We start from the raw sequence: 25,652 nt of genomic DNA on the forward strand, positions 1-25,652 counted from the left end.
TCTTACCCCTCTTCCTCCTTTATGGTCCCCATCACCTCTGACATACACACATCTCGGCGTGTTCTTTGCTTGTCTGTCTATCCCTCCACTGGCTAAAGGGTCTGGCGTGAGGGAGTTTGTTTTGAGTACAGCTCTGTCCCAAGTGCCCAGGATAGTGCCAGGCATTTTGTGGAGACTTCCTCCTGCCTCTCTAGGGCCGTACTGGTCTTGTGAATGACCAGAGGTCCTAAAAGACAAGCCAAAGAGACCAGACTTACTTGTTTACAAGAGATGAGAGCGAGGGAAAGACAGAAAGATGAGAAAGAGAGAGAAAATCAGGGTTCAAGAAATCCCAAACTCCTAACCCTAGTTCTCACCAGAGAATCCTCCTCTTGGGAGCCCTGAAACACTGGCCAAGTCTAGACCTGCCTGTGGCATCCGTGTTCCTCCCATCCTGCTCTGGGCCAGCGGTGGCTGGGTGGGGAAGAAAGCAGGCACCACCTGCTCTGGTCTGCCTGCCAGCTGCCCTCAAGTCTCAGCACGAAACCTCCCCAAAATGACCCTTACGCTTTTAAATGTTCAAACGAAGACAGTCTAAATCTGAAACATTTGGGAGCTAAGAACCTGGTTTGGTCCAGGAAAGCTGATACTCATTAACATCTTCAAAGGCCAAACATGCAAACGGTCCATGTTTTAGATTATCCCCGTCTCATTTGTCAGGCCGGCAACAATTTTTACAACATGGAAATCAAAATCTCCCAGAGTTGCATTTCCCTCCTGCACTCACCTCTTTGCCGGAGAGGTCCCAGAACATTCCTGTAGGTCAGAGAGAGTGAGTATGTGTGGTTAGAGGGCCGTTTTGACAGCCTGCTCTTGGGCCAAGTTATCTTCCAAACCGAGATGCGTTTAGGGAGGTTATTATAGTTCGAGGTTTAAAATAAAAGTTTCAGGAAGGCTTATGTGTTTCACTTAAAATGCAAAATATGTAAGTGATGTCATGGTGGCTATTTTTATACGAGGCCTTTGGAGGTAACCATTTGCTATAAATTTCAGTCTGTCAAGAGGAAAGAAGGGAGTATAATTTTTTGTTTTCTTTCTTTCTTTCTTTCTTTCTTTCTTTCTTTCTTTCTTTCTTTCTTTCTTTCTTTCTTTCTTTCTTTCTTTCTTCCTTCCTTCCTTCCTTCCTTCCTTCCTTCCTTCCTTCCTTCCTTCCTTTTCTTCCTTCCTTCCTTCCACTCTTTCTTTCTTTCTTTCTTGCTTACTCTATGACAAGAACTTGTCTGGGTGCTCGAAGCAAACACTCAGCCAGCTCACTGTGCTTATCTTAAGCAATCATCCGAGTTCCAACCTCCTAGAGAAAAACAGAGCATTGTCATGAGTCCCACAGTTTCCCCACCATCCCTGATGTGTTCACATTCTCATGCATGCTTGCTTGCTGTCTCGGTGGACACAGGTGTGAGTCAGGACCCATGCTTGTTCAAGACCAAGCCTTCGCCCTGGGCGGTGGTTTCGCCCCACCTCTTGCCCTTCCCAGATGACCTTCTTTCATTCTCTGGTATTTTCAACTTCGACCACCGACTGGTTGCCCTCAGCCTGGACAAATGTTCAAGTCTCTTCCATCTTGAAATAACTCTGACCTGACTCCCTTGACCCACCTCTAACCGCCACACATCTCTGTTCTTCCACAGCAAATAAAACTTGTAGGTTATTAGCATCTTGTTGGATCAAAAAGGGGTGAAGAAAGCATATTATCTTCAGAAGCTGCTCCCTGAAATCATTCCTGTGTGCCCCGCCATCCTGTGCTTGGAAGGAAGTGGGAGTGACTATTTCCTAACTACACCGATTGAAGGGTTCCAAACTTGTGACACATTTCTCAGATTTCATTCATTTCTAGAGTGTTCTAGCTAAGACCAACTAGAAATGAGAGACTGACCATGAAGGGTGAGAGGCTTACGGGAGGGGGCTACATAAGGACAGTGGAGGGTATAAATCATTTCTGTTCTAGTTTTGAGGCTTTAGGGAGAGAGTTGTTAAAGGAATGTTCCCAGGAGAACTTTTCAGGCAGACATTTCCAGTAAAGACTTGAGTCTTTGGGTACAAGCACAACTCCTCTGGGGCCAGGTGACTCAACATGGGGAGGGGGCTCTCTCTCCATCTCTGCCCAGAACTTAGTAGCACTCTGGCTGCATGGAGATGCTCAGTTTCAGAGAAGACGGAAGACTGCATTCTTCATATGAAAGTTCTCATTCTCAAAATGGACACCAGTAAGGTGCGTGATTTGCATAGTGGACTGTGATTTGGACCATGATTTGCATAATGACTGTGCTATGGAAATTCATGAGCACAGCGTGGAAACACTTGAGGAAAGTTGCTCAGTGAGAGGAGAGGGCCTGACATTGGGTGGTTGACGCTTGATGTGGGCTAAGCTCAGATTAAGGGTATGGAAGAGAGGGGGAGGCAGGAGCGATGGCCTCTGGTTAAGAAAATTTGGCTGTAAAAATAAGATGAGGATTCAGACGGAAGCCTGAGGAGGCCATGGGGTCCATCACATGCTACAATATGGTACAAACTCTACCACAGTAGATGGGAAATCACAAAAGAGGCTTGAGTAGCTCAGGCATTATATGGACTGGCAGGTCTAGCACATTTTCTCAACCAGGTGAGATGGGATGGGCAGGTATGTTCATTCCTTTTTCCAGGTAAGGATCCAGAGAATAAGGTTAAATAGCTTACTAAAGGTCACAGAATTAGTACGTGAACAGGAACCCATGGCCCTGAACTGCATTCTACCATTTCTTCCCATTTTACCAGAGGATAGAAATGAGATTTTGGCTGATGGTTAGATTTCAACTCTGCAAATCTGTGAATTCTTTTTGGTTCATTTCACTTCTTCTTTCTAATTTTGCCATCCTGACTCTAAAGTGATAAGCTTGAAACATCCATCTTTGACTGGAAAGTTTGGAGCGACATGGGGAGATAATTAAAATGGAAAGAAACTCAGTTTAAAACCTGGCTTCCTGAGTTAAGATGAAGATCGTGTATTGAAACAGCTGAACATCTCTGTGAAGGCTTTAGTTCACATCTCAATAACACAGAACAAATTGCACAAATTCTAGGAATTATATCCCTTGGTAACAAACACTGAAGTCACTTTTTAAAATGTCACCAAATGGCTCTGTTGACTCTGTTTTGTAACATGTCACAAGCAGATGGCACTTTGAAACACTGATGCAGTTTGAAAAACAAAATCGCTTAGACATTTTTGTCTGGTTTGCTAAGATAATGTGATGAAGACCAAAATGAAAGAATCTTGGCTGTTGCTGATGGAGAAAGGCTACACACCGTTCAGCAGCTTTGTTCTAATTTCTTGCAATCAAAGAGCTGATTCCTCAGCTGTCAGCTCTTGGCTGTGTTGCGTTTTATGAAGGTGTTTGCACTTGCTGAAAAAAAGGCACAAAACAAAAGAGAAGGGAGCTACTATTTCTTAAATCTCTACCTGTCATACTCATTTTATAGTATTTAATTTAATTCTAAAGCAATTCGATGGGTAGCTATTATTACTCTTATTTTGAATAAAAAGAAATTGAGGTCCAGAGACACTGCACACCTAACTGGGTAGAGAGCTGGAATTCAGACACTGAGCTGACATCCAGCTCTACGTCTTTCCATCACCTACTTCTTATGACTTGTTTTAGAAATATTTTCATGCTCACAAGTAAGTATGCAAATAGATGCAGCTGAGAAATGTTTATGTAATGTCATCCTACTTATGTACCAAATTCCAAATTTATTGCTTTCAGAAATAGGAATTTATAGCATTTTGACAAGTACTGTAGGTTGGCTCGCTTATAACTCATCCCAATCCACATTTCCCTTGCCTTTTTCTATACTGAAGCCTAGAAACAGAAACGCAAACTTCCAGACTCCCTTGCAGCTAGGGGTTGCCATTGGACACAGTTTGGCCAATAAGATACACAAAGAGTCCTAGAAGAGGGCCTCCCTTCCCAAATAAAAAGGCAAAGTTTGACAAGAAGACTTTTCCTTCCTGTCTGGAATATGCTATCAATACCTGGAGATGTGGCAGCTGTCTTGTCATCATAAGGACAAAAGCCACACTCTGATGCTGGTGAAGTAGGAATACAGGAGGCTGGTTTCCTGGTGACTTCTGAACAGCTACACCATCTTTTGCTCACCTACCTCTGGGATCCCTGTTACATGAGAAAAATAAACCCCTTATATGTGAAAAGAATGAGGCTTTCAGATACTCATTGATGAATGCAATTCTAATTGATACACTTAATAGCCAGAATTTTAAAAGCCATTCCTACTTTCTAATAGTGTTCCATTTCTTATGGGATTTTGGTCCTGATTTATAGTTCTGAAACATTGGACATACAGGCTCAAATTAGATAATAGATTGATTGGAATGGTGTTCCTTTGGTTGGGCACAAACTGGAACAGAGTTGAGTCCTCTCCCTAGTTGTGGGACAATGGCCAGCAAAGTCTGTGAGCTGAGTGACTGTGGTTCTTCCAAAAAGTCTGGACATCTCTTCTGCCAAAGCAATCAGAACAGAGGAGGAATGAGAGAGCAAAATGGCTGAACTTTACTTGTCACCGCCATCTTGCCTTGCATGGCTGTAGACTTGGTCTTTGGTTGGAAAAAGGAGAAGGAAACTTGGGGAGACAATTCCTCAGCCTCTCCCCTCAGGAGGCTGTTTCAACAGTCAAAAACACATAGTAAATTCTCTTTTTACTTAACTAGAATGTGTATGGCATGTGGAAAAACAAAAAAAAAAAGTCCTTTCTCTTTCTAAGGCAGAGTAGTAGAATGGAATGTTGGTTGGTCGTGGAGTAAGGCAGTCCTGATTCACATTGTGGTCCTGCCACTTCTTCGCTGGTGAACTTCCTTGTTCACCTTGTTCACCTACCCTGAGCCTCAGTTTCTCATCTGTAAAATAAGTGGAGTAGTAGCCACACGGCACTAGGATCGTGGCAAGGAGCTGATGCACATACAATGCTGGAGTATTATTTGCCTTAAAAGTAAGTGCACAATAGTAGTTCCCCCACCCCTCAAACCTTACTCTCCCTACTGGACAGCAGCTCACTGCTTAAAATCGCGTCAGGGTGTCTAGGAGCATCACTGAATTGCCCACAGCTCTCTCTATTACCAGTTAATTAACTCCAACGTCCTAAATCTCATCCTCTTTGCTCTTATTTTTTCAATCCTTGGAGTCTAGCATTGGACCTTGTTTTCAAAACAATTTTAAAAATGTGTTTTCAATTTGGAGAGATCATGTTTTTATAAATTAAGCACACAATATCAGTATCTGAAAATCGAAAACCTTAACCTGTACATTTTTTTGTTGCTGGGGACACAGAATTCTCATTCTCAATTGTAGATTCATAATTGGGGTTTATAGCATGGGAGTAATGGCAAAATGTAGTGATTAGACAATTATCTGGGTTGTTACAGCCAAAAATACTCTGGCCACAAATATTTGGTCCATTGGGAGACAAAGGCTTCTCTGGTACGAGTTATCTGCACTGTGACTCTTACTTTGGATGGATGCTGTCTCGGCCCCAAGTGAGGTCTGCTGCACCATTTTAAGAAAGGAAACGTTTCAGACCATGGATTGTGTTTTAAAGCCATGCACATGACTCCTGGCTAACAGAGGGTTGGATCAGCCAACTTCTGGCAGCTTCGTGTCTTGGCTCCAGTGACATATGTACAATTTCAGACTCAAAGCCACACATGAAGTCATTGCAAAGCTACACAGTTCGTCCCTAAACATCTGCCATACAGTGGTTCTTGTCTTTTCCAGCAATGTAATCCCTAGGAATCGTGATGATTTGAGCTTTTAAAAAAGAATCATTAATTAATCGTCATTCACTTAGGAACTACTAATTTATCTTTGTTGAGGAAAAACCAGTTGCAAAAACCTAGAAAGTAGAATGAAAGAATGAAATAACTATAGTAGAGTTTGGTTCAGAGATTTTTTTCCCCTTCTTTTTGTACAATTACTCATGGCATAGGATCCTAAGACAGGGAAAGAAAGCGACAAAACAGGCCAACAGAAGTCCTGTAAATATACTCCAGCTCTGCAGGGTGCAGGTGATGAAACCGGGGTCTAATGAGTTTCAGCGACTTGTCTAGTGTCACGTGGTTAGAGGCTTAACCACGGCTTTTGTGTTTTTCTTACGATTCAAGACTGCAGACTACCACTTCCTCGATGAGGCAATCCCTGATCACCTTAGCGAAAGAGGCACCCCCATCCCCGCACCTGCTAGTCCCTCTGTCTAGTGATCATATTTTATTTTCTTCAGAGCACGCATCAGTCTCCCAAGTGACATTCTGATTTATGATTCTCTTGTTTTCTCCTCTAAAAGTGTGAAGGCAGAGGCTTTGGCTCCTCACTGCTATATCGAAAATAATCCTTGGCACATAGTAGGTGCTCAATAAATATTTGTGGATTGAATGGACCAGAGCTGGGAGAAAAGGAAGTCCTGTTGTTTGGGTGCCATGCTGAGTTGTTTATGTCTGCTACACACACTTGAGAGGTAAGTGGCATACTTGGGGTTTTGCAGTTAGAAAGTGGTAAAGGCAGAATTCAAAGGCAGGGTTATTTCACTTCAAATCCTGACATTTACCACCACAAAAAAATTATTTCCAGTGTTCAATGGTTCCTGCCCTGCCACGCCTTCTGTGACCTCTTTTTGAGGCATCTAGTGTTGCTAGTGTGTGTTTTGACATCTCCCTGCTGGCTGACATCTCCCTGTTGGCTGACATCTCCCTGTTGGCACCTCTCTGTGTTGCCCTGGTCTCCAGAGAAATCAATCTGATCACAGTCAGCACAGGAAATACTCCATGTTGCTGGTTTCTCTGCGTGAAGTTTATTGAGTAACTTTCTTATATTATAGAATACAGATATTCTAATATGGTGATGAATTCCACTGAGTTGTACTGACTTATAATAAAAACCCTTCAAAGGGAAAGGAATCTACACATCTGCTGATCATTGAAGCCTGATGCAATCAAAGGGGTTGATGAGAAAACTTTCGCAGGGCTCAGAAGGTGACACGTGCCAAAAGATGAGGAAAGCACTGGGATATAAACAAGACAGTAAATAACTCTGAAAGAATGGTTCTGACCTCAGAGTAATCCAAAGCTTTAAATGGGGCAAAGTGCTCAGTCTCTCGTCCTTAACAGAACTTTTCACCTTCTTCAGGTGAAGGTCAGATGGGAAGGCCATACAGTCTGATTTTTCCCAGCTTACAAAAAGCCCCGAGGAGAGCGACTGTCAAACTCTGATGTGCATCTGAGTCTTCTAGAGAATGATTAACACAGGGGCCCAGGGACCTGCTGGATTTGGGGTGCTGGGCCAGGCACAGAGTGAGGGCCTCCTTGGTGATAAACATGCCCTTCTCTAGCTCACTCTTCCCTGCAGGGGGCAGTGTGGGCCCAGCCCGTTGCAGAGCATGGGGTCATGACAAGAGCCCAGGACTTCAAACCCCTGGGCTTAGCCCCCAGCGCTGCTAATTTCAAGTATAGGACTTTGGGTGAGTTACTTTGGGTGAGTGTTTGAGCCTCCATTTCTTTGTCTTAAATCCTCATGGTCAGTGGTTGACAATACTTACGCAGAAGGCCATTGTGAGAGCAGAATAGAGGATGCACACATGAGGGAAGGAGGTGATGGTTAGAAAATGGACTTCCTCCATGATGATAAAGCCTGATCATTTACTCCCAAACCCAGCCCTCCAGCCACCCTCCCCGTGTGGCCACGGGCAAGTTACTTTGTTATCGCTAGCTTCAATTTCTCATATATAAGAGACAAAAACAATACTTTACTTACATTAACTCTCAAGCTTCACATGAAGCCCACCTGTATCACCTTTATTTCACAGAAAGAAAACCGAAGCACAGAGGAGTTAAGTAACCAACCCTGGGTTGCACGGACAGGTCCCTGGGTTCTCTACTTGCAAGGTCACTACTTTTTACCAGGGAGCACCTGCTCCTAAGACCACATGACACAGGAAGTAGAAGTCGAGGGCCAAACACATGGCAAATGCTCAGCAAATGTTTCCCAGTATTTGAATAATTTCCTGTCACATTCCAAACACGCACCCCCTCCGTCTGATGATTCACTGCCCCACGCATGCTCCCTGCAGCCATAGAGTTCTTGATGAGGGACCCTGGAAAAGGACACTGGAGTTCCCAGGGAAGCTTCAGGGACTCACGGAACAAAGGCCGATTCATACAGAATCAAGTAGAAATCAAACTAGAAACAAAACTATTTCTTTTACGTGAGCTGTATTCCAGCAATTGCTTCCCTGCCCTTAACCACCGTCTGATTTAAGATATTCGTAAAAGACACACACTCTAGTACAATGCATTATTTATGAAACTATGCAATCCATTCATATAATTACTATTAATACACACCCATAGTTTTACCAACTCTGTCTAGATATTTACATTCACAGATCGCAAAGAATGCGTTCTCTGCTCCCTGGCCTCCCCGAGCCATGTGGAATGTCGGACACATTTGTTTAATAAAACAAACAGTAAATAAATCAGCACCCTTAACCAAGCATGAATTAAGCACAAGATTTATGCTGCGACAAGGAAATCGCCACAGAATATTAGCTTTAATGTATTTTTTTCCTCTATTAAAATCCTACAAAGTGAAGGCACACCTTAAACTTGAATTATGTAACCGCAGACCGGATGGCAATTCTGTTTCTCGTGGGGAGGCTACGAAGTCCCCTCTGTTTGCTCCCGCGAGGGTACACCAAGGTCTCTAGTCATTAGGGAGCGCAACTGCCAAGTCGAGGGCTGTTTTCAAAACTACCCCAGCAAAGCCGATTCTGACAACTTTCACTTTCTCTCTTCTGTTGAGGGGAAGCTTCCCCCAGAGGAGATGTTTCATTGACTAAGCCCCGGTCAGTAAACATCCTCAAACCTCGCAGAGGAACAGAGAAAGAGTAACACCAGCGTGAGCCAAAAGACTCGTCTCTGGGAGAAACAAAGCCTGGAGAGGCTCGTTTCAGTCGGGAGGGAGGGCTTTTTACTTACATCGCTCGCAAGACCTTCCAACAGCTGGCGTCTTTGAACTCTACTGCACACAGATGTGGAGATTTCACTTGAAATCCCCTTCCCTTGGCAGTGAGGAGCACTCAGAGCTCTTTGGGGCTTCAGATTGATAAGTAATTTCCTGATTCGTTTCAAAAGCATCCTCCCAGGCTTCGAGCGGTGGCAGGGGGGAGAGGGAGCCGCCAGGCCACGTGGTGCATAGATGCCGGGGCCTACACACACCTCCCAACTGTTCCATCAAGCCTGGAAGAAGGGTTGGTCACCCTCACAACCAAAAATAAATCTCCTCCTCTATCTGTGGGCTCTCTCCCTGAACCAGACTTCGGAAACAGTGCAGAGTCTAGACGATATTTGCTTGAAAAGTGTAAAATTCAGGTTGAGCGGTGTCTGGTTTTTCTTGCTGGGGGAAATAGCATGAGCTGTTTTGCACACTAAAGCATCTGCAGTCAACAGACTGCTAACTCGAGAACCTGCAGAGGAGGGGAGGAGAGGGAAAGGTGGACCAAGGGAAATAAGTGCTAGAAAAAGCTACAAGACTCATTTTCAGTCGTGTGGTTGGCAAATATATGCCTGAGAGCACGGTCTAATGGGGACCTTTATTAAGTCCTCTGTGTACCACCAACTCTATTCTTCTTGTTATTTTGCATGGGGGTGTGAGATCTGGCTGATCAAGGATGAGGTTCTTGGAGTAAGGAGAGGTCATTGCAGAGGAACAGATCTTGGGTCACATGTTCTGGCCTGATGGTCAACCCCTGGACTCCTGTAAGGGTAGCACAGCCTGGCCCTCTGCATGATGGGGATGCCTGTTCATATCCTATCAGACTCAGTCTCTTTCAGGAAAGAGAGGGAGCAAGACCTTGGTGGAACAGGGTGTGAAGAGGTGTAGGGCCTGCCAGGAGGAATTTGTACCAGGGAAAGACATTCTCAACTAAATGTCCACTGACAGATGACTGGATAAAGAAGTTGTGTTATATTTATACAATGGAATACTACTCAGCCATAAAAAAGAATAAAATAATGCCATTTGCAGCAACATGGATGGACCTGGAGATAATCATTCTAAGTGAAGTAGTCCAGAAAGAGAAAGAAAAATACCATATGATATCATTCATATGTGGAATCTAAAGAAAAAAAAAGGACAACAAAAAAAAGACACTAATGAACTTATCTATAAAACAGAAAGAGATTCACAGACATGGTAAACAAACCCATGGTTACTGGGGGGAAAGAGGGCAAGAAGGGATAAACTGGGAGTTTGAGAATTGCAAATATTAACTACTATATAAAAATAGATTAAAAAACCAAATTTCTTCTGTATAGCACAGGGAGCTATGTTCAATATCTTACAATAACCTATAATAAAAAAGAATATGAAAATGAATATATGTATGTGTATGTATAACTGGGACATTATGCTCAGAAATTGACACACTGTAACTGACTATACCTTAATAAATAAATCAATAAATCATGAAGTTAAACAAATGACTAGTGACATCAAAAGTAAATGGTCAGTGGATAAAGTTGTGGTATATTTATACAATGGAATACTATCCAGCCATAAAAATTAATAAAATAATGCCATTTGCAGCAACATGGATAAGACGAGATTGTCTTTCTAAGCGAAGTAAGCCAAAAGAAGAAAGAAAAATACCATAGGATATCACTTATATGTAGAGTCTAAAAAAAAACAAAAACAAAAACCAAAAAACAAATGAACTTATTTACAAAACAGAAACAGATTTACAGACAGAGAAAACAAACTTATGGTTACCAATGGGGGAAGGGAGTAGGAAGGGATAAATTGGAAGTTCGATACACATTACTATATATAAAATGGATAAACAATAAGGTCCTACTGTACAGCACAGGGAACTATGTTCAATACCTTGTAATAGCCTATAATGAAAAAATATGAAGATGAATATATGTATGCATGTGTATGACTGAATTATTATACTGTACACCAGAAATTGACATGACATTGTAAACTGACTATACTTCAATTAAAAAAAAAGAAAAAGAAACCACATGTGTGAAGATCTGAAGACACTGTTTCTGCTTTGGAGAACTACAAGGAGCAGTCTTTTGTTGGTGAGTTGCAAGGAAATGTGATGATATAAATAAAAGTGCTAAGTGAGTATTCTATGTTTTCATTATTATCTGTTTCTCAGCATTGTTTGGTGGGCCAGTGAGACAGTTCATGTGGAATTGTTTATCAATTTGAAAAATCCTATTAAAATTTAGTTGTTATAAATTCTTTTGGATGAAAATAGTTTTGAAGAGATACCAAGGAATTATGCTTGGAAATTGAGTTATTTATGAATTTCTTTTATTTATAAATTGCCAGTTTTGTCTAATTTCCTTTTTCTAATCTCCTTTTCAAGGGCTAAATTATAAATTCACAATATCTGTTCAATATCAGTGAGCTGGGAGATGTTTTCAGCTCAGTATCGTCCAACCCTGGACCTTTGTACTCTCTCTCTCACAGCCCAGGGAGTGGAAGCCTGGAACGATGTTTCTCAGAATCCCTTGCAGTCAGGGTCCTGGATCCCAGCCAGCCAACCAGGGCGCTCACAGGGATGTGGAGGGCAGAAAGGACTGAGAGGATATTCTTTGGCGGCAGTTGCAGGCAGAGTGAGGACAGTCAACTGATTATGAGCTCCTGGAATCACACATTAGTGTGGCTTCCTAGCAATCCTGCACTTCTGGGTTTCCCTCAAAAGAGCATGGTTTTTCTCCAATTGTTGGTTCCATAGCCCCCTTTTTAAAAAACTGTTTTATTTGGAAATGATTTTACGTGAGTTAATTAGTATATGTAATATACTAACATATATGATCATCAATACTATTAGTTATTGATAATTAATGTATCATTATATACAATTATAATTCACAGGAAGCTGCAAAAATTGCATAAAACCAAATAAAAACTAGCCTCCCTCACTGTAATAGGATATCAAAACTAGAAATTGGCATCAGAGAAATAGTATTAACTAAATACAGAACTTACTCAGATTTTAGCAGTTTTTGCATGGATTCATTTGTGTGTTGTGTAGTTCGATGCAATTGAATCCTACGTGTAGATTCTGTATAGTTCTTTCAATGTTTGCTTAAGGCTTTGATTTCTCATCTTAAAATCCCTACCTAGAGTGATTTTTTTCTAACTGAATCTTGATTGGTATGACTGATCATTTCCTGGTGTCATCTCATATTTAAAGACTTGTGGTCAAGTTTTGTTTCTTACATTCCATTCCAATCATTCACTTATTCAATTAAAATATTGCTCATTGGTAATTTCTTCCAACTGCTTTTTTACCCATTGTCTTTGCCAGGGCACTGTCTCGCTACCTATAATTTATTGCAACAGATTTTTAGCTATTTCTTGGGCTTTTCATTGCTACATTCTCAAAGTCATCCGTATCATAGTGGATCAAAAATGCAATACTATTTTAATCGTACGTAAATTATGGTAAAATAATTTACATGTGATGAGACAGGAAACAAAAAATAAGGGATATAGAAATTGGATTGGAGGAAGCAAACATGTACAACAGATAATAAAATTGTATACCTAAACAGTGCAAGCACTTTAAAAAGGCTATTAGAAATAATGTACCTTCAATATGGTTGCCAGATAAAAAAATAAAAACAGTAAAAATAGCTTTACTACATTCTCAAATAATCAGATAGTGAATAGAATGTTTAAAAAATTATTGGAAATTCTTGTGATAGCAAAATGATGCTGCCTTCTCAGCAGAGAAAGGGGGGACCAGCCTCCCCCTAAGTCTTGGCTGTTTTTTCTCATTGGGCCCATAATCAGCTCAACTTGTGCAAAGTACTCACAAAATTTTGGTAAGACATATTTTTTTCCCCTTCTGGTTCTTACCTCTGACTCAGTAACTACAGGTGATACAAATCAGGTCTGAGGAAGCCAGTTCAGAAAACACGATGACACACCCATTGTTCCTACGGGGCTAAACACATTTCCTCCTAAAGTGCCCTAGTGTGCAGAGATGCCCCTGGCTTCTACTTAATTGAAAAAAAAATTTCCCCTAAGGCATTGTAATGACTTGAAACCACACATTTCAGAACATGCTCTTTGCATTACATTTCCCATTTAGTTGGCTTTCCCAGAATAAATAAGCAGTCTTCCCTACGGGACTATGCAAACCTTTGTTCTCTCTACTAATGGACTAAGAAGAAATCCTGACTAACATCTGCTAAGTGCCAGCACTGTTCATCAATTATTTCTAGGCATCATCTTAATTAATCCTCACAATCACGCAGATAGAAAATTGAAACCACTTTTCCAAAATCTCGAGGCTACCAAAAAGTAGAACCAAGACAAGAACTAGGTGGTGAGGCTCCAAGCCTTTTCAATAGCACCACAGTGTACCACTTTGCTTGTGGGTGACAATACTTTCCTTCCCAGAAAGGTTTAAAACACATCAGGGTCCGAGAGTCAGCCTGGGCTTTCTGGACAGTGCTCTGCATGAGCCCTAATGAACCTCATTGGCTGTATCATCTTAGCCTCACTTAATAAGTACACTTGTAGGAAACTATTAGGTAAATGAATGGCACAAGTGATACTATGTAATGACAAAAATTGTGAAAGTGATGTGAACGCTGATATTTGGAAAACTCAAATGTAATGGAAGTTCCAACTCTATGACCCAGACTTGTGGATGGAACCCTTGTCATGAGGGAGGGAGCGTTTGGATTTGCCTCCAAAGATCGATTCTTCAGAACTTCAGCACTGTGATAAAGGCAACAAAGTCCTCATCCCTATCCAGAGTTTAGTTCAGAAGGCTCTGTTCTCCGTAATAGCTCTTCTTCAAAGACTAGGAATCGCTTTCTTTCTCATTTTATTTTAAGATTTTGATTGAAGACATTCAGATGCAGGCCTGGCTTCAAAGCATAGTTTGTAACCAAGAAGGATATCCTGGTTTACATTGCTTAATTAATGATAATATTGATTTAAAAGAAGAAAGAGTTCCCAAATCCCAGCAATTTCCATCAGTAGTAGAGGCAGCCCCTGTGCAAACAGTGAAACCAAAATGTCCCTTGAAAGAATTCAATCTCTAGCCCTTCCAACCTCCAATCTCCTCATTTCACAACTATCACTATCTTTTTTGCTTGTTTTTTCCCCCCCCAGTTTTTTCACTTTTCACGCTCAGCCTCGTGACCATGCCCACAGTAATTGTGCATACATTTTTTGTCTTAATCAACAGTGAAGTTTCTACTTACTTGGTAGATTATTCAGAATAAATGTATTTACTGAAGCTGGCTTGTTTCAGTCAAACAACACATAACAGCTCCTTTGAAGATCACAAAAAATCTAAATCACATGTTATTTGAAATGTACATATGTTGCCAAGTAAGAAAGTAAAAGGAAAAGAAGAAAATAAGAGAGAGAAGGAAGGGCGATCAGAAGGAAGATAGGAAGCAAGGAAAAAAAGAAAGGACAGAGGAAAAGGGAGAAAGAAAAGCACTGAAAGAAAAACAGAGCAGAAGGGGAAGGCAAAGCAAAGGGGCACGTCTTGTAAGTAAATGAAGGACACAGCCTGTGCATTTTTCCAGGAGACTATCTATCTCCCATTTCCATGATTTCTGGTGTACCACAGCACATCATTCATCTACTGATGCAGCAACTAATAAGCTAACCTAACAAGACCTCAACTACAGCTACAACTTACACTTGCAAGTGCCAGCTTTCAGCTGGGTGACCAGTTATCCTGGTTTGCCTGGGACTGCAGGGATTCCCCAGATATGGGACCTGCAGTTTTAAAATATAGATGGTCCAGATAAACCAAGATGGTCTGCCTGGGACTGAGGAGTTTTCCAGGGCATGAGACTTACAGTGCTAACACCAAGAAAGTCCTGGGCAAATTGAGAAAAGTTGGTCACTTTATCCTACGCCATTTGAGTATAGTGCAGAAACGTCTTCAGCTCGTTTTAGCACATATTCTGTGTGTCAGGATCTGTGCTAAGTGTTGTACGTACTGCAGTGGACATTTTTTTCTGCCTTCCTAGCACCCCAGTATTCTCTGAGCACTGCTCCCCTATCTTCTGTGGTTCTAACCGGGCTCTCATGTACAGTTACCTTCCCTCCTGGCATCTCCCTGGAGGTGAGAAAGTCAACCGGGCTGGACAAAGCCTAGTAAAAGACCACATGACACAATGGAAACAGTGACTGGCTGAGGGCTGAGCGTGTAACGCAAGAGAGACGGCCCGTGGGAGAGAGCAGTCCCTTTTGCTTCTAGTGAAGACTAGATTATCGCTGGTCATCCCATCCAGCACGTACGACAAAGTCAACAGATGCAGAAGGAAGCGGGGCAGCAGAGAAGGAGAGGATACAGGGCAGCATTTGAGCCCCTGGACCTTGCTAACATGAAGCTAACACCATTCCTAAATTGCCCAATTGAGTGAGCTAGTGCGTTCTCCCCATTTTTTTTAAATTTCAGCTTTATTGAGGTACAACTGACAAATAAAATTGAAAGATATTTGAAATGTACATTGTGGTGATTTGATAGATATTCCCTTTTTCTAAAGCTAGTCTGAGTTGGGTGTGTCTCACGTGCAACAGTAGAGTTGTGACTGGTAGACATACGTGGACTTAGTCTCCGAGACTCGGTCCTGCGAAACAGGTGTAGGCGGAACCATATGAAATCGCCAACATTTGACTTCTCTTGGCTTCGAATATGGCAAGTTCACTTGGTTCAACTTAAGCATTATTTTCATTTTACAGATGAGGGAAAATACTCAGTGGTGATAAGCAGTGTGCCCAGAGTTGCACATTTATTAGACAGCAGACCTGGAATCAAATCCAGGTCTGTTTGATTCTAAGGTACACAAATACAGTTCTGACTGTTTACGCTGCCTGAAAAAAAAATCTCTTGAAAGCTACTGTTTTTTAGCTTACAAATGCCTTCAAAAGACACTAGGTTGTGACTCATCCTATGTATGAAGTTACATATTGTGCCAAACACCTGCTTGTTATGTCTAAAATTCCTGTTTCACTGGACGTTTTGTGAAAAGAGATCAGATACGTAAATGTGTCCAGCAAGCTGGAAACACCGTTCTACACTAGTGTGAATTTACATTTTGGAACAGATAAAGCTCCAGGCGACCATATATTAGATTTCCAAATTTACTCCAGCTTTGGTTTTCACTGACAATCAACAGATGTAATTTTTGACAAGGAGACATTCTTCACCCATCTACTCTCTGTACAGAGACCGTGTAATTGCCTCCCATACCTCAAACCGAAAGCAGCTGTGTCAGTGAGATAAGCATTCTGGGTATCTTCTTTTATCATCCACGTCCCATGTGCTTCCTCACTGGTGCAGCAGAATTATGCTTGCCTAGAAAGCATCTCTTTTCCACGGTGGTTTTCTACATACTCTAAAAACCTCAGAGTAGGATTTGGAGAAGTTCTTCTGTCATTTTTTAGCATTTATTCTACGTGAGGTTATTACAATTCAGGACTGTCTGTTAATTGTAACAAGGACTAGAGAAACGAGTCTGGTTACAGCGTGGATGCTATTCTTTAGTAAATGTCTTTGGCATTATCTGCTGAGCATCTCCTTTCTATGAATCCCCACCCCGCCACGGTGGCAGGCCATAGTCACTGGCTATTGCAGCTGTAATGCTGCAGCATAACTCCAAAACAAACATTTATTTTCTCTTGTCATGGCAGGCTTGGAATGTGCCCAAGATCACACAGCTGGTAAATGGTGAAACAGATATCATTGAACACCTACTAAGTGCCAAGCAAAAGAAGAGGCTGATAAAAACCAAACCAAACTAAACCAAAGGCTATTTATGTCTCAGCTGATGAAATTACAAGTGAAAATGATACCATCACAGCTCTGGAGAGAAAATCAAAAAGAGAGACTACATCCAGGAGGAAAGATCTGACATTATCTAATAAAGGCAGCAGTGCTATGTTTGCTAGGGGCTGGGGATACGGATACACTGGCCAGAACGGTAGCCACTGTCAGGTCATAACAAGATTAATTAGACAATGCAAATATAAAAGCAGTCCAAGTGGAAGCTGGGGTTGTGTCTCTAATTTCATTTGCACGAGAGGGTGAAGAGAAGGGAAATATTTGAAACCATTTTTGAGTGTCTCTTCTGTGCCAGGCATTGTTATGTGAGAAGAATTCACATGATGATCTTCTAAGAAAAGTACATGTCATTTCACATGTTACATCTCCCCAGACACCATTTTCTTTAGGTCTAATGTAAGCATAGTGTTCTTTCTTTCTTAGCATTGTCTTACTTTGTGTCTAACACATTGCAGGCTTCCAAGGCCAAAAGCAGTCCTTTTAGCAGACTCTGCCAATTGCTTCCCAACGTTGATTTTTCTTTTCTTTCTGATTAACGGAGATCTTGTCTGTTTGGGGTGGGGGGTAATGCGACCATGTAAATACCCATTTCTCCAGACTCCCTGTGGCCAGGGAAGGTTGTGTGACCCCCCTCCTCCCACAACCCCAGTAGGGATAATGATATGCCAGCAGAGGTTGATGGAAGAGGTTGCTGGGAAACTTCCTCAAGGGGAAGGACAGCTGGTGTCACCTGCTCAGATTTTGTTTTTTTTGTATTTTGCCTTCATGCAGAAGGCGGTCGTGACACTGACGTAGACCAGACAACTTGTGATCATGATCAAGAAAGCCACATACCAAGATAGACGAGCAGAAAGGCAGAAGGAACCTGGGTCTCCGATGACCTTGTGAAGCCATTGTATCGACCCTTGACTGCATATCTCCAAACTCACTGCTATTTAGGTGAGAAACAGAAACCTCTGTTTACATGCAGTGGAACGTTCCTTATTGACATACTTACCCTGTTCTCAATATGGAATACTTTCAGATTTGTGTACAATACTTCACTGTTGCAAAAGATTTGGCTTCGTTTTGAACAAACTGTCTGGAATAGTTCATTTTTCTTTCTAGATGAGGCATTATTTGGCTGCAGTATAACAAAATTCTGCTCAAAAGAAAACACCAATTAAACATGTCTTCTTTTAAAAAAAAAAAAATCCAGTACACAATCATGATGGCCTGTAGAAATGGCTTCCACCTGGCTGAATGGCTGTGCTGAGCTCAGTCTTGCCAACCAGGGCAAAACAAAAATCAGAGCTTAAAGTGAATAAAAGGACCTCCAACGGAAGTGATGGAAGCAAAGAATTAACGAGGCTTCTTTGAAGGCTTGCACTCGTTAATGTTCTAACTTTCACAGTGAGGTTTGGTAGAAAAAGAAGAAAAGAATTTCAAAATAGAGAATCCATGTTCAAATCTCCATGGAGTCACTTGCCATCTGTATGATTTGAGGCAAACCTTTTCATCTGTTTAAGCTTTAGTCTTCCACACTGCAAAATTACGATGATAACAACAAAAACAGCAACCACAATAACACCTTCTTAAAGAGTTGATATAAAAGTAAGACCCCTGTCTGTAAGCACTAAAATATTACCCAAGCTTTCATTGCTTTTGAGAGGTGAAAAGCTCTGTCAAGTGCGAAACAGCGCCAAGTTTGGTCTGGTTGCCTCTGGCAGGGAATGCAGGGTCTCAAGGTGCGAAACTGAGATGTTGAAGGATATATGGACTGTAAATTCTCTGTTGAAGGTGAGCAACAAAGGTCTCTTTGTGGCTATAATGAAATATTTCTTGCAAACACAGGCCTCGGTCATTAGGGCGGGTGGGGGAAAAAGGAAGAAAACTGGTTTTTGAGCACTGATTACGGCACTTCGGTGTTTTACGTATATGATCTCCTGTAATTAACCGGAGGCGCGAAGCTGCGTCCACAAATTCTCTGAGGGCCGAGCTTTTATATTTACGTACGTGGAGTTACCCTGGCCGCAAAGTTGGTGGGATGGCATGGCTCAGGCAAGAGAATCAGGAGTGCTGACTCAGGTAGGGAAGTCTGGGTCTGGATCAGACTAGGGGAAAGGTCTGGGATCTGAAGTTAGCTCCTCAGTCACTCACGGAAGGATGAGAGTCTCCTTAATCCAAGCTTAAGGAGTCTCAGCCCTGCTTATGTGGAGGGAAGGAAGGAAAGAGAATTTCTAGCCATTAAGACCTCCTACATCAGCTTGTCATGCTTACCTCTTAGGTAATAATGAGTGTAAACATTTTGCTGTGTGGCAGACTCTGTACTAAACACTTTTAATTATTAACTCGCTTATCTCCACAACAACACTGTGGAGTCCTATGATTATCCCCACTTGACGGATGGAAAAACTGAGGACTAGAGAGGTTAAGGGACTTGCCCAAAGTCACCTGGTTGGACTGAAATTGAGGCAGCCTGGCTCTGGGACCCCACATTTCATGGAGATGTTATTTTATCTCTTAACGGGGAGAAATAATGTGGAACATATGTCAGACAGCTGGGCTGTGAATCTTGAGGACTCAGCTCATAAGAAACTCAAAAGTATTCATGCGTTTTCTTGGTGAAATAAAGGTGGAAGAATTGCCCAGAGATCCTTTTGGCTTTTCAGTGAATTAAAATGTAACCCTCTACTCATATAGAGCAATGTTTCCCCTTAGTCTAATGTGAGATTTCAGGATTTGGGGAGACATCTGGAATTTATTTATGCCATTTGGGTTTTGAAATTCAATATTAACTTCTTATAATAAAAGAGACAAAGAAAGAAGTCAGAGTGGACCAGGTTAGTGAAATTTGACACACAGGGCATGTATATGCGAAGTAGGCTTTAATGTCTGGCTAAAATATTGCTCCAAATACCCTGGACCACTGCTCTTTAAAGGGAAAAAACACATTTTTGAAATCATCTTGACAATGAAAAGGGCTATATTTTAGGGTTTTCTTTCTCCTCCAGATAATGTTGTAAATGGCATAAGTGATTAACTTGCCTTGGCTGAGATTAAATTTGGCACCAAGGTAATTAGAAAAATACCACATTGACTGTCCGAGTTTTTCATTCTGATCCTGGAGAGGCAGCCCCGGCTTCAGATCCAGGCCGCCTGGACTGGTTTTGCCAGTTACGTAATTTTGGATAATCTCACTGAATCAGTTTCTAAACCTAGAGGATATTTCAGGCAGAAAGTAGAAGATGGAAAGCAGGCATAAAAATTGGGGATACTTTAGATGGTTCATTATGGGCAAAGTGGAAAGTACTGGCGAGGATGTTTAGGTGATGGAGCTTCGGAGGTAAGATCGTAAGCAGGCTTGTGTCTCTGGCCAGGTATTTGGACTCCTTCCTGAAAGCAACAGGGAGCTACCAAAGGGTGGTTTTAATTGGAATCTTTTAAAACACTGAACAGAATTGGTTTTCCTTATTATGAACATAATAGCTTATGGTAGAAAAAAATAGACAAAGAAAAAGGGAAATGCTCTCAATTAAATCAAATTTGAGAGCTTTTGTTAACCTCTTGGGAATGTTTTCCCTCCTCACAGATGGGGGCTTTAACAAGATGCAATCAGATTCTAACCACTCATTTATAATCTTTTCTATTATGATTATATAAATACCTATGTAAGTCAGTGTAGATTTGTTTACATGGTCATTTGAATGACTACATAGTATTAAATGGCTGTATGGACAGACCATAATTTCTTTAATATTGTTCTATTCTTGGGTGTCTCCACGTGTTGGAATAATAAAGACACCTGTAATGAACATCTCCATACTAAGTTTTAGCACATTTCCATAATTTTTCTTTAGTATAAGCTTTAAGACATGGAAGGTTATGCTTATTTTAAAGAGTTTCACATATATTGCCAAGGCACTCCTCAGTAAAGCTGTGCAAATTACCCTGCAGACTTTGAGGCTACTCATTTCATTCCAGAGCCTAAGCAGGACATGGCAGTTAATTTCTGACAGATTTAGAATGTTGTTCCAGGAAAGCAATAAGGATGGTAAAATTGGGGTCAATGTGAGAAATGGGGATGTCAAATGTGCGGAACTGCTGTCTTGAAAGAGGGAACTGGTAATGTCTTCAAATATTTGAGATACCACCATGAGGAAGGAGGTTTGACCCTGTACTGTGTAGTTTCCAAGGACAGAACTAAGATCAGTTAGTAGAAATTCCACAAAGAGAGTCTGCCTTAATAGGAAGATTTTCTGTCCATTTGATGCTAGAATATGTGAGTGGCTGATGCAGTATCTTGGTAGGATGTCTCAGGGATAATTCCATTTAGTGTCTATGTCCTTTCAAGGGAAAAAAAAAACAATTCTATAATGGAATGTTTTAATTTTTTTGACATCCATAATGTCCTCTGGGCTAGTTAATGCTTATCAGTCTTAGAATAAATCAAGCTGAGGCTGAGTTTAAATGCAAATGTTAAGTGTGTGAGTAACTTTTAGATATAGTTAATCTGTGGATTCTGTATTGGCAAATTCTCCTACTTACTGAAATGCATTTGCAACCCGGAAATCAGCACTCAAGGCTTTCCTGGTTGTTGGCGGATATGCACAGAACTGCAAAATATTCGAGTCACGTGACACGCATGTTCCCAGCTGAGGGCGACCAAGGCTGTGCTCTGCTTTCTTCTTTCAGCTCCCACGCTGTCAACGGGTATCTGTTTTGTAATCTGTGTTGTGCCACATTTTTTGCACTTTTTGGTTTTTGTTGGTGATTTTGCTGTTTACAGTGGCCCCCAAGCAGAGAAAAGCTGGTGTTCCTGAGTGCATGTTCCTAAGAAAGCCACGATGTGCCTTATGGAGAAAATATGTGCATTAGATAAGCATCCTTTAGGCATGAATTACAGTTCTGATGACATGTATTCAACGCTAATGAATCAACAATATGTACTGAATAAAGCGTCTTTAAACAGAAACACGTGTGAAACAAGGGTCTGTGTAGGTCAGTTCTTGAAAACGCTGTGACCAGAGGCTTGCAGGCACCTAACTTTGTGTTCCCCCTAGGAGCAATGAATTTGCTAATTTGGTCTTTGAAATGACTTGAAATAGAACAGCACTATTGTGAGCAGCAAGAATTGATTATATGTGGTATTAAAAGATGGGTGATTCCCTTTGCTTGTAGAACCCAACTCTCACATGACTGGTCTCCCACTGCCATCCCAAAGCCCTGATTATTCAGAGGATGGCTGGCTCTCTCCATGTGGAGACCCCAAAGCCTTTCAGTGGCCAGACCATCCTATTACTCCTGCCAGACCTTGGTGGAGGAGGCCAAGCCCAAGCATGTCAGGGGTCAGGGACAGCCCAAGTCTAGTGGCATTGCCCTTTTCATGAGTCATTTAAATATCCCAGGTCAGTAATGACACTATTACATGCCTGTAACAGTCAGGGTCTGTGTTTTCCTCAGGTTTTTTACCCCTTAACACAGAGCGCAGTGTTGGGTGATATAGAACCTTTCTGGATGGAAAGCAGCAGTGAACCTTAATGGAGCCTTAACAGCACAGGGAACTATTCAACTTCTTGTAATAACATATAATGGAAAAGAATCTGAAAAGAAAAAAACAGATGTGTGCGTATATGTATAACTGAATCGCTTTGCTGTTCACCTGAAACTAACATTGTAAACCACCTATGCTTCAATAAAAGACAAAATAAAAAAAAAAACTGTTGTCATTTACTGAACATTAAGGAGACTGAAAAGTGGAGGAAGAGCTTTGGTGAAAGCTGCTGTGCCAGTCGCCCACCCACTAGACCCCCTTGCAGACCAGTGACTGAAGGGTTAATGTCTGGCGCAGCAGGGGGCTTCCCTCCCCAGCTCCGACCTCCTTCTGCTTGCTGAGCCCTGTACCCTTGGTCTCAGTCAATCTCCAGCACTGCTCTCTGCAGCCCCCTTATTATCCACATTTCTTTGATGGGAAAAGTAAGCTTCAGGGAAAATGTGAACCTTGTCCAAACACACACGACTAGCAAGTGGCAGAGCTGGGCTTTGAGCCGAAGAATCTGCAAGCAGCCAGTCCATGTCTGCAAGCTGGCAGCCCAGCTGGATCCACTGCTTTGGTTGGGGTATGTAGATGATCCCAGGGAGCTGCTATTATTTAAAAATTGGGAGATAAATTGAGTGGGGCTGAGAGGTTGGTGCTCTCTCTGGGTGGGGCATGGCGGCTCCGGATATCAGGTCTTCCCCCGCTCGGCCCACTGCGTTCGTTTGCGTCTCCTGCCTGGCCCTGGAGGCCTTGATTTCTGATTCTGCGGACCTCAGGGCCAGCTCCTTACTTTGAGGAGGATGCTGTCATCTGTATGACTTCATCTGATCCTCGTGCTTCTATGACTTTTCTCAGCTGAATGAACTTGCCTGAGATCAGATGGCTGAGCGAGCTGAGATGAAATCCTAGTTCTGCAGCCTCTTTTCCCACACAGTCCCCTTCAATTTTCACAACTTGTAATATACACAGATCTCCTACCCCCCCAAAAACAAGGCCCCGTGAGGATGTTCCTAATGCAGTGGTCTCTGGAGATGGCTCTGATAAAAGAAAGAACGTGCGAGCCTGGGAGGGGTGAGGCAATGTCTCCATGGAAGTTGCTCTTTAAGTATGAAGTTCAAGGGAGCCCTTCACGTTCTGATGCTTTTGCTTTGGGACCATCATTTAAATCGTGTCCTAGGGCATTGAGAACAGCTCTTTAAGAGGCAAGCACATTTTTTTTTCCTCTTTGCCCAAGCAGCTTTCTTCTCATCACCGTCTCCCTGTTTCCTAAGGTCAACATGCCTGTAGCTGGGGCCCCCTTCTTTAGTGAGTGTTCTCTGCTGGAAGGGTTCCTGGAATTCACTCACTGTCAGGGTGACATTTCCACATCAGAGGCCACGGGAATGAGACCATCCCACGGGAGTCTGTTCGGTAGAGCGCAAACTGCTTAAAGATGTCTGCTTCATCCAAACAGCACACAGCCGAGCCAAAAAGGCATGCACAGCCTTCGAACGGCCATGGCCTTGAGTGTCATCGAATTCTTCTGCAGAAAGTCCCCCAGCTGGCCTCCCCACTTCCAGCCGTTCTCCCAAACCCTGGCCAACTTAATCCTTCTAAACCTCTGCTTCCCACATGTCTCCCTCACTCAGAAGACTTTGATGGGTTCCCAGTTCCTCGAAAACAAAGGCATAATTACCTCTCGTATTCTGAGTCCTTCATGGTTTGAACCTTTATTCAACCCTTATCTGATTTTTATCTCACTCCTTTCCTTCCAGAACATGATCAAACCAAGGCCTCCATCTGCAAACCTTCCTCCCCTCACCCTCTTCCCAGTCTCCACATGGGTCCATATCCTTTCAAGATCCTGTCCAACCTTCTTTCTTTTGAAGTTTGAGAATTGTGACTCTCATTTTCCCTGGTTGGAAAGTGGGTTTTGATGGGGATTAAATGCACATAAACACCCGACCACAGAACAGCTGTGGAGGAGGAAGAGACGGCCATACTTATTCGTGGAGGTCGACGCATACTGGGACGTCCCTAGACTGAAGCTTTAGACATGAAACTACAGATTCCAATTTCCAAGGGTTGAAATGGACACACAGCCTATAGACCCACTGGAGAATATATGTATAATATATATGTATATAGTTGTTGTTACCTTCTCCGATTCATTCATTCATTGATTCAAACCCATTCTGGGTAAACAGTAGTTTCAATCTCATTCTTCCACTCATAGCTCACTCATACACTTGTCATATTTTCTATTCTTTTTTTCTTTCTTGGTAAATGAGACTACTATGGTTCCAAAGGGGTGACTGGGAGGATGGAATGAAATAATATTCATCTATTACCTGTTAGGATGTAGGACACATGTCAGACACTCAGTGGAAACTCAGCAAACACCCCACCTCCCCTTCTGATGAATTTTGTAATCAATCCAGGACATCATAGACGGGACTCTTGTCCCAATTACCACAAATTCCCTGGACTGATTTGGTCTGAGATCCCTGCTCTGTTTGAGGTGTCTCTATTTCATGGGTGCATTGCAGGGCATCTCTCGAATTTTTGTTAGACTAACTTTTGAAGAAACTCTGAAAATAATAACCCAAAGAAAATATTCAGCTGATCCTTCCTTTTATGGGCATGTTGGCAATTTTTCTGTCCAAACTAAACAGTCTCTGTTCTGGTTTTACCCAATTTGATTCTCAAAGAATCTAAAACTTGTCCTGGAATGAACTTGCTGGCCAGTTTCTTTTAAAATACAATAGTAAAGTTTTTTTTTTTTTTAAAAGGCAACACAGAATGTCACTGGCTCTTCTGTGTGGACATTGCATGAGCAATTTCCAGGCCTTCTGAGTGGATGGGAAAGCCATAATCTTGCTCATTCCCCCATCTGAGAGCAAGAGATAACTGATAATGATGTCTGTGGATGGCAGCCCAAACGGAAATCATCTTTGACACGGATTTCGCAGCTATTTGGAATAAATGTTATATTTTTTATTACATTTTATTCTCCTCGAAGCTAATATCCTAGAACTCAAAGCAGCTATCTGGACCCCGTATACCTGGATGTGTGAGGAGGAAAATATTGCTTACAAATGAGTACTCATTATTTGTTTTAGGGGTAATCAAGGGATGTAGAGATTTTGTTTCAGCAAGAGAAGATGGCCAAGTGAACTGGCACGCCTTGGGTGATTTGGCAGGCAGAAGTCAGCAAGGACGACGTGTCCAG

At 42.0% G+C, this 25,652-nt stretch overlaps 1 protein-coding gene across 2 annotated transcripts in view; it reads right to left on the minus strand.

Annotated features, from left to right (window-relative positions):
* Window positions 1-9,192, minus strand: part of C1QTNF7 (C1q and TNF related 7) — a 67,922-nt gene extending 58,730 nt beyond the window's left edge. Inside the window, exon 1 of one of the 2 annotated variants that reach the window (XM_010973000.3) lies at window positions 9,053-9,192. The gene's annotated coding sequence lies outside the window, so the exon portion shown is untranslated. Of the gene's footprint in view, window positions 1-766; window positions 3,148-9,052 lie in introns of those variants that run through there. The other variant, XM_045508730.2, reaches the window with a different exon arrangement.
* Between the last annotated feature and the right edge of the window lie 16,460 nt (window positions 9,193-25,652).

The sequence above is a fragment of the Camelus bactrianus genome, chromosome 2 (genome assembly GCF_048773025.1).
Source record: "Camelus bactrianus isolate YW-2024 breed Bactrian camel chromosome 2, ASM4877302v1, whole genome shotgun sequence".
Taxonomy (NCBI): domain Eukaryota; kingdom Metazoa; phylum Chordata; class Mammalia; order Artiodactyla; family Camelidae; genus Camelus; species Camelus bactrianus.